Source organism: Sturnus vulgaris, chromosome 14 (genome assembly GCF_052056855.1).
Source record: "Sturnus vulgaris isolate bStuVul1 chromosome 14, bStuVul1.hap1, whole genome shotgun sequence".
Taxonomy (NCBI): Eukaryota; Metazoa; Chordata; class Aves; order Passeriformes; family Sturnidae; genus Sturnus; species Sturnus vulgaris.
The window spans coordinates 20,063,477-20,073,902 of record NC_142256.1 but is presented as its reverse complement, the minus strand read 5'-3'; positions in this window follow the sequence as shown (position 1 = coordinate 20,073,902).

Genomic DNA, 10,426 nt, shown 5'->3' with positions numbered 1-10,426 from the left:
ATTGTGCCCTGTTTGGCATAAAGCATAGGAGAAGCACAAAGAATATATTAATATATTGCTTTTGCTTTTTAAAAAGGAAATAAAATCACAGTGAAATAAAACTTATATTTGGGTGGTAGTTTTTGCTTCTGTTTGTTTCTTTCACTTAAGTAGTTCCTTCCATAAAAATACTTGTATTTTTCAGATGTAAAGCCTAGGTATATACCCTTGTTCATGTTAAACTAGGAGGATCTAGTGGTTCTTTCTGTCCTTAATATTTGCCAGTGCAGGAAAAGCAACACTCTCTCTCTTTTGCAGTGCTGGGAGAGAAGGGTGGATTTCTTTACCTCAGGGGCTGGCTTTTGGAAAATTAAAAGGCTGTTGTGGCCTAACATGGATAAAGAGACACCAAAATGAGGCATTTATTCTCTGGTTTTATTTACTTGGCACCTAGGTCTTATCTAGAAACATAATGTGTAGGAGAAAATAATAATAGTATTGACCGCATGCTTTACTAATGAATGTATTGACACCTGCAACCACCACTGAGAGCTCCCAGCACCCTGGGCTAGGCTGTAAGCACACAGTGTTCAAAAGAGCCTGAGAGAGGTTCTGAGGGAAAACAACTCCTCAGCTCCCCAGGTCTTGGCAAGGTCTTTCCCCAAGCACAAGAGGAAACTCGGGAAGCATTAAGGTGGTGCTGATGTTGGGATGGAAGCAGCCAAGAGGCAGGAGGTCATGCCACAAACAGACACAGTGCAACCTTTTCACTGCTGCTGTGGAGGGACCACCACACCAGCTGCTCCGAGTGTCGAAACTGTGTCTGACAGCCCTTCTCACAGCCCCTCCTGCACTGCATTATTCTAGTTTCTCTAGGATGAAGCCTACTGTATTGAAGCAGGTATTTCTTGACAACCTCAGGGCTTCCAGCAAGACTCTGCCTGCTGTTCTTCATGTTCCCAAACATGCATACTACAGAGGAAGAGAGAAAAACTGCAGACGACACTGCTTTGCAGACAAAAAAAATTGCACATAGTGACAGGAGTTGGTTTGCAAAGCTGCTGAGGATCATACAGGAACATATGAGTGATGTGCACACACACTGCTGCTTGTATCCAGCAATTAACACCACAACACTGAGAAGTGTTTTATCCAAAATGCTTCATTGGAAACTTGAACCAGCTGTACGGTGAGAGCTGTGGCTACAGTTACTGTTTTACAAGCATTTAAAAGACATCTTCCTGCTTAAAAAGCCTTTTATCCTTCAGGAAAGACAGTTTAAAAAACCAAACAGTAAAGCAAAGTCAAACCTATAGTAATAAAGCAAAACATAATATACCAAACCAAATACAATACACCAAACCTAAATACAGGAAGAGTATTCACATGTAGAGATATTTCTTGGTGCAGAAAATTTCTGTAATCCATAATTTGGTAATGTTCTTACACAAATTATTTTTCACAAATTATTTTTTTATTTTTATTGGTCAGTGCTGTAATTCCTTGGAGCTTTTTAAGCTGTCAATGTTGTAGAGAACTTCTAAAACTAAGAGAACCTCCGAGTAAATTGGTAGAAGACAGTTCAAAGAGCAGCATGTAGGGTGACATTCCCTGTGTTACATCTCACTTAACAAAGCCTGCAAATGCAGTCAGAAAGACCTTTTAAATTAGATTTCATAATTTGGCTTAGAACCTGAAATCAACTTACCTCCACAGAAATCAACAATCCTGTAGCCACAGTAGTACAGAGCCTGGGAGTGGGTGAAAACATGTAGGCGGAAACAGAACATAATTTTATTCTGCTTTCTTGGTGCTGGTAATGTCATAAACATCCTGCCATTCTGACATTATTGTGTTAATGTTAAAATATTTGTTTGATGCAAATAGGAGTCGAGATGTAATATTCTTTATATGGCATTGCCCAGAGCAAAGTAAAAACACCATGACAACAAGTAGCCTGCAAGCTGTCATGTTGTGTTCAGCTTGCAGAACAACTTATAAAAAGCCATCAGCTGACAGTCATCCTGAACGTCAATAGTAATTGAGAGAGAAAGAATAGAAGAATAACAAATGGTGAACATGAAAAAAAGACAAAAAAGGTACAATAAAACACCCTAGGAACAATACTTTTCCATACACTTTGAGTTTTCTTAAATGACAGTCATTTATTAAAAATAGAGCTTCTTGAGTAAAACCCTTGAATGTAACCACTTTAACCTTCAGACATCACCATTCTTCCTGTGGAGAACTTTACTAAGAAAAGGTGACAGCACACAAAAAACCTTTCTAAAATTTTACTGAATAAAGCTATCAAACATTTATCAAATTGACAAAGAAGACTACAGGGATATGAAGAAATTTCTTCTGAAAATACATAGATTATATAGAAAATACATCAAAAGAACAGCAGACTCTGTAAACAGTAACACAGCATTTAAGAAGATTGCCCACAGTGCTCTCAGTATCCGTGCGGATATACCTCTTGTGATTAAACCTCACAGTAGAAATTAATCTATTTTTCTTTATTATAAAATAATCTTTCATTGTTTAGGATTTTGGACTAGCTTATTGTTGTTTTGCCATGTACAAAAGTAGTGACTATGAAGCAATGAATCTTTTTGTACTGGTGAACATCATCACACAGGTCACTGCCCTGGGGAAATTCAGTTCCTGGAAACAAACAAGGAGCAAGAGTCCACATTTTACAGGGCTGGCTTAGTTTCAGTGGGATTTTTTGTGAGAGCAAAGTGAGCGGGAATTGATCCTTTAACTGTCACTGTTTCATTTAAAATGTAAATTATGTGAAATTATAGCCAGGTGTTTTGTCAAAGAATGCAGGGCACCAGTAACATAGATTGCTGATTTCCTTGAATGACACGTGGGATCCAATAAACTACTTTTGCAGTGTGCTGCACCACTTTTCAAATACCAGGGAGCTGCAAACCTAAGCTCGTAGTTGGTTTTATTAATGAGGTACCCCACTAAAAGTATGAGCAGCTCTGCTGCCAGGCCATCTGTCTGCTGTCAGCCAGCAATCGATAGCCTGGCCCTCAACTGCATCAGCTACACAGAAACTTCTTGAAGAATTCACTGAGCAATCCCTAGAAAGTAAACTGTTTAATTGTGCCTGTCTTAGCTGCCACTGTAAGAAATTAACATCTCCATTTTCTTGAGGTGTTAAGAGAACAAACAAACAACAAAAAAACCCACCCCAAAACAAAACAACCCAACCAAAAAAAGCACTGATTCATTATTCATACCAGGGAAAGAGAGAGGAGATGATGGAAAAAGTAAACATATCATCAAGGGGAAGTTTTCTGGGTTTGGACCTAAACCTCTTCTTCTGAAGTTCATAGCATTCCCTCTTAAGAGTTTTCCAAAATATACATTGTAGATCATCTCGGGAAACACTGCTTCAAATGCACAGTGCCATTGATATAATTATGTATCAGTGAGGAAAGGCAAAATTTTACTTCATTTACTTTACTTCAAAATATTACTTCAGTATATCATTTTTGTCATATGTGAGTTTAGATGGGGGTTAACAGGAATTAATGACCCAATTTGCTCTGATATTAAGGGATTTCAGAAGAATTAAAGCTGAGTATGTTCAAACAGAGGAAGAAACTGAAGCTACACTGCATGGTTTTGGAAAAGAGCACTAAACTTAAGGTTACCACACAAGAGGCTTGTCCTCCTGACATGAGGTTTGTGCCATATTTTAGAAAGGAGACAAGGTCTTTTCTTCCAGGAGGACATTCCAGCTGTGCACCCCTGCAGGTGACAACTTCCTGAGATTCTGATTAACTTCTCTCACCAGAGGAGAGTAGCAACATTTCCTTGTTATCTAGGCAAGCCAGTCTACTGCTATTAAATGCCTTTAGAATTAGATTTCACTGCCAGGCCTAGACAGCTCAAGTCAGCAGTGAGAGCATTCCTGTACCTTTTTGGATTCAGCACTGAGGAGCTGCACTGTGCAGGACAGGGACCAGAAATCAGGATTTGATTTAAACTGCAGTGCTGAACTTGTCCATACCACAGCCACGAGCAGGAGCTGCCAGTCCCATTCTGGCCACCTCACAACAGCAGAGGGGAAATTGTTTGGCCCACCAGCACTGGGATCTCTAACAGCTGCAAAGAGCAGCAAAGAACACTCTGGCCCTTGTTCCTCCCATCTCCCAGAAATCTCACCTGAAATAAAATCAGTTTCATAGAACATAATTTATCTGCTACAGAACTATAAACAGTTGCATCAAACCTGCTGGCATTTACAATATGAACGTTGATTCAATTATTGGGACTGACAGCTGCTAGCGCCTTGCTGTAATAATAAAATAATTACTTACCCAGGGCTTTTTGAGAGCACCTTTCATTCCAGGCCATCCTCAAGTGTGCTGTGAACCCATAGACAAGCTATATATAGGAAGCACTTCACCCACCCTTGACAAGCATCCACCTACGGATGAATCACTGAACCTCCTCACAGCTCTCATCACTGGGACCCAGCAGAGCAGCACTCACAGGAAAGGAGGATGGCACAGTGCTGATCCTCAGCTCCCTTATGGCTGCTTTCCTGCACACTTATTCAGGCCCTACATCAAAGGAAAAAAGTTTGCAATTTTCTTTTTTTTTTGCTTTCATTATGCAACTGCCAGGCTAATATTTATTCATTTAACAAAAAACAAACCGACCCAGGAGAATATCTTCTGATCACGTTTGCTTAAGTCATAAGGTTTCATCAACACTACTGTTAGTTTGTGTATATGACCTCATCATTTATATAGCTCATAGCTATTAATAATTGTGCATATTAATTTGCTAAGAAATGTTTTATAACACAGACCAAAAAAAAAAAAAAAAAGCCACCTCTCTGTCACCACTGCCATCTCCAGAACTGTTGCTTTGACTTCTGCTGTCTCACTCCACTTAGCCTGTGAAATATTAATCCTGTTGTGCAGTGGCATTTGTCAGCCTAGAGAGGGTACTTCTCCACTGCAATTACATTTGCGTCCCAAAGAAATAACATCAGCTCCGAGAGTGAAGAAGAGCCCTGCCTGTGCTGTGCTGATGGTGGCTGGAGTGATGTTACTGACTCTGCTCAGCCCCAGCACCTCCATAGCATCTTCACTCAGCAGGGGCCAGAGACACACAACTTGTCATCCTGTGCAGGAACCATCAAGGAATCCACTGAAAGCCAGAGTCATCACCAGCAAGAGATTTATATTTTTTTAAACCTGAAATAAGATTATATTCCATGTGGGAGCTGTAAAAAGCCTTGTGGAAGCTGCCTAGCATTAACTTTAAAAATCAAATTCTTTACTAAAGAGATCTTTTAAACCAGGCTGAATTTTAAGAAGTTACTGCATTTTTTTTTTCAATTTTTCAGCGTAGAGAAAGAGTTAGTAACATTTTTAATAGAAAAGGAAACCAAGAACAGGTTGAAAGTATATGCTGAGCACTGGGAACAGCTGCAATTCAACCCTTCTTTTGGCATATGCTAGCTCAAAGGGAGCTCATAATTTTCAAAGTGTTTTTTTTCAGAAGACACTGTTATTTAGATGTGTTTGGGAACTTTTCCCTAGTTCTGAAATTCAGCTTAATTTTCTGTGACTAAAAATGCTAAATTTGGAAAAAGAAAAAGACATGATCAGCTGCTGAACACTTTCTACTGCTTCCATCTAGCACTGCCCCATCTTGCAAACTATTCTTACTATTCTTACGTCATTATTTGCATTCAATTAGGATTTAGAGTGAGTCAAGGAAGCAAACTGAGCTCAGAGTCTGCTGGGTTAGCAACACTCATCTTTAGACTTGGTTGAAGAATTGAGTTTAGAGACTCAGAATTTATTCTCCAGTTCACAGTGCTGATTTTTTTAATGTCAAAACTGTTACAGGAATGAACCTCCATGAAGAGTTTTCACAAATACGTACCCATAGAGAATCTGATAGATCTTTTGTTCAAAAGAAGTAGGCTATAGATATTTCCTACCCAACTCCTAAAGTTTAGGAAAGAAATTTGCATGCACCCGTCCACACCTCCATGATGCACTTCAGTCGTGAATCTACTTCACTGGTGATTTTGTTGTATGAATTGTTATTTCGAGGAAATAGCACAAATTATTTCTGATTGAGATTCATTAAGTTGGTGTGTACTGATGGATAATGTACTAATGAGTCCTATGCCAAACCTTTCTTACAGTAAAACCTAGGAGATGGCAGACACACACACACTGACAGCTGATGATGTGCATGATGCCTCAGTTGGAAATTGTGCCAAAACTGCAGATTTAACACAATAAGATGTAAAACCACAGGCCTTGACTTTATGTCTCACTCTCTTCACAGCTTTTTTTTTTGTTCTAATTTAATTACTTCCATGGCTTGCAGTAAAATATTGTAGCTTATTTCAGGGATGATCATTCCTAAGTTGGCAATCACTGCTGTGATCACATAAGACAATATAAATTCTTATAACTATAGCCATAATGATTTAGAATAAGGTTGAGGTTTTCCACATTTAAATGACTGCTTAAATACTTTTATGATGCTGTCGAGTAATTTCATTCCTTTTTATTTCTATTCTGTTTTGGCAAAATTAAAGTATATGCACTTTCAAAGTGCTGTTAAACACAAAGGAAAAGGAGATTAATTTGGAGTTTATCTTCTATCAATAGCCATATTTAAATCTGACAAGAGTTCTGACTTTAATTTTTAATTTTTTTTAATTTTTCATTTGCTCACTACTTATATTTTGATATCTCCTCTAGGGTTCTGCTAGGGAGAGAGATAAACCAATGTGTGTTCCATATTATAGACCTTTAATGGAGTATAAATTGTTCATAGAGTTATATAAAGTTAGAAAAAGTCATAGCGAGTTTTTTAGAAAAATATGTTTCACAGTAAACCACACCTTTAAATTTTACAGATCTCAAATATGCTATTGTCATTATTTTAATAAAATTATTACTTAAATTTAAAGTTTTGAAAATGTGTGTTACAACTTTGTGTTCTAAACCAAAGAAAACCAGTGGAGATGATGCCTTTTGATGATAAACACTGACTGTTAGCATTGACAGCATCTTGGAATTTTTTGCCAAGGGAATTAAGCTGCTGGCTCAACTACAGCTTTTCTTTTGAGCCTTTGGACAGATAAACACATATTCTTGGGACCATGAACGATCTGAGTAGCTAAAACTAAAATATTGATTTTCAAACCTACCACTTGTCATCTTGCTCTGGATTAATATAATTCCTCCAGACACAAGAGACTCCCAAAGGTACATCTGACTCACTTGGTTGCAAAGTCACTGGCTCTCACAAGCCCTATGAGCAAAGAATTATTTTGGTATAGAGAGTGGAACAGTTTTGGAAGTGAGAAATGGGAATCTCATATGAAATATCTCCTGCCTTGATGTACAGGCGCACTTGGTCAGGCCTTCTTTCCTGAATTTTTTAGTAGAAGATATGAAGCCAAGTGAGTTTCCTGGCCTGAAAGAACATTACTGTGACTCCAGACTGGATGGATCCACCATCCTCCAGTCCAAATTACAGGTCCATACAACATATTTCTTCTCAGCTACTTTGGCTTTATTTCCTGGTTCCTCTCAGCTTCAGACTTCCCAAGGTTAAGTTATGCAAAGACGAGCTTATATCTTGGCATTATCTTCTGTCTCTCTTTGTACCCATTTTCAAAATGAAAAGACTATTTCTTCATTTTATGTGGCATATGGAATACCAAATAAACATGGCACTGGGAGGAGATGCTCCAAAGAGGCCTCAGTGGACTCAGAAAATTCAATCTCCTCCTCATGAAACAAAGCTCCATCAAACCTCTGGCAAACCCAGCTAGGAGTCTTCCACTTTTCAACTCACTTATTATTTCTAATTCATGGCAATGTCTTCTGACACCCAGGAAGCTCTGGAGAACCGGTAATTATGTCATTTTGATTAGTTTTCATTTTAGGAAGGTCTGCTCAAATTCATACTCTTTCTCAAAGAATATCAATATTAAACTATCATTTAAAAAAATATTTGCTTCCATGGGAAATTTGAAGCGCTACTTTTATCCTGAAATAAAAACTTGTTCAAAATGTCCTCAATTCCCAGGAAACAAAATTGAATTTCAGCCAGTTTTCATCTAAACAGTAAAGCCTTTTCCAGCATCAGAGTCTAATTTTAAGGAGCTATTAAAATACTAAAGCCTTGTTGTGATAAATATCAGCCTGTAGAGGGAATTTCAGTGGCAAAATTTTAATCTGTCTGATAGAAATTCTCACAAGGTCGTAGTAATTCTACTATAAATAGAAGCATGAGCAGTCTATCTCAGTTTTTATTTAACCTCAAGGTCCTTAAGGATTCTTGTGCCAAACAGCCTCATAGCACTAACACTTGATTTTGTGAAGTTGCTTCAAAATCAAGACACAATGAAATAACCCCAAACATCCAAGAACTGATTTAAAGCCCAGTATATATATCTCCACATTCTGCAGTTATCGCCTTCTGAATTACAGTGTCTCATTTAAATTTTAATGAAAAAGAACACTGAAGGTGAATTAATTAAAAGGAAAATATTTCTGTTTACAGCCTGGATCATTGATTTTGACTTGGTCGTTCAAAATAATTCCTTTTTCCTCCCTGCTTAGCCATTTGATCCCATTAGAGTTACTCTGATTACCTATTCATTTAGGATAAAAGATATAATATTTTTTTATAGTATTTAGCCAGGCAGGATGAGTAAAATGAGTCAAAAAACTCTGCTTAGACCGACAAATGAAAGGTTCTCTAGATTCTCAGCCTTATGCTGCTGTCCATGTCCAGAAGTGCTGCCTCAGTATTAGTCTTCCACACAAAGCTTCTCAAGATCTCCAGGCTGAGGCATATCTTTCAGTTTTAAGTCATTACCCCATGTGCTATCATTCCATGCCCTCGTGAACTGTCCCTCTTCAGATCTCCTGTAGCCCCTTTAGGTACTGAAAAGCTGCTGTAATGTTTCCTCAGAGCCCTCTCATCTCCAGGCTAAACAACTCAACTCCCTCAACCTCTTCACAGGAGAGGTGCTCCAGTCCTCTGAGCATCTTCATGGCTCTCCTTTGAACTTGCTCCAACAGGTCCATGTCCTTCCTATGTTGGGGAGCCCAGAGCTTCTAAAGCTCTGGATGAACAAGACTGTTCTTAGAAGGAGGGTGCTTTATCAAGGACTTATGTGTAACAAATTGTTGGGTGTGCATGTTGGCAGTATAAACATAGCACTGAACTGATATTTTTGGGACAATCTTTATTCACAAGAACATATTGCTAAGAACCTCAGTAAGATATTCCTCCTTTCCCACTTGGAGAATGGATGGACTTTGACATTTAAAAGACCATGGAAAAAAATTTGTGGTGGTTTTAATCTACAGCTCTTTTTAAAAATGGACAATGAGCAGAAAAGGATTTGTGCTGTGCAGAACTGTGCATTTGTGCAGAACTGTGTATTTGTGTTGTCTTAGCTTACAGTGTAAGATGTAACCAAAGGTATGTATTCTATCACCATCTTCATAAGCTGTTAAAACAGGTGGGGCAGTGTTCTTTATCTCTTCCACAACACATCTCTGATAACTGGGGGATATCTTCTGCTAATGGGCCACTGAGTCCCACTGCACGATTGATAACATCACCTCATGTGTGGAGATGCTCCACACAAGGGGAGGAACCAAGCATTCCTACTTGGATATGAGCTGAGGTTGGAACACCACAGGCAGCACTACCCACTGGGTTCCCAGAGGAGAACAGCTCCATAATCACCAGTGGACCTCCAGAAAAGGATCAGACTTTACACCACTTTGACAGAATCACATCCATTATTCCAACAGGACTGCAGCCAACATTTGATCAGATTGCTACCACCACGCTGACCAACAGGGTGTCAGGTCATATCCTGACTGTCAGTTTAGGCCAGTGTTTCTGTATTATTGCCTTTATCTTAATTTTCCTGTTAAACTGTAATTCTGTCTTGGGGATCTCCCACTGGTTTGCTTTAAAACCAGTACATATTTATATACATATTTATATTGGAATGTATTGCAGACTTCTTGCAGCCTTTGATATTCTGCATGTCATAATTGCCCTACACAGACTTCAGTGCCAATTGCCATTGTTCCTTGGTGGCATAAATGCATGTATTTCAGCATATTTAACTTCTGATACTTATCCCATTAATTTCTTAATTCTTATTTATTTACATTGGATCTGAATGTGTATATAAATAGTTATCCATTTAATTATGGCAGCTTTGTAAGGCACCACATATTAAACAGTTGTTCACTCAAAAGGCAAGGGAGTGAATCTGGGTTTGTATTGTGTGTAGAGCCTTCTGGCCCTGAGTATTAAATTCCAGTATAATGAGGACCTTGTGCTGGTTGTATACCAGACAGGGATTCAGCTCATTCTGCCAGAGATCTGGCAGCGA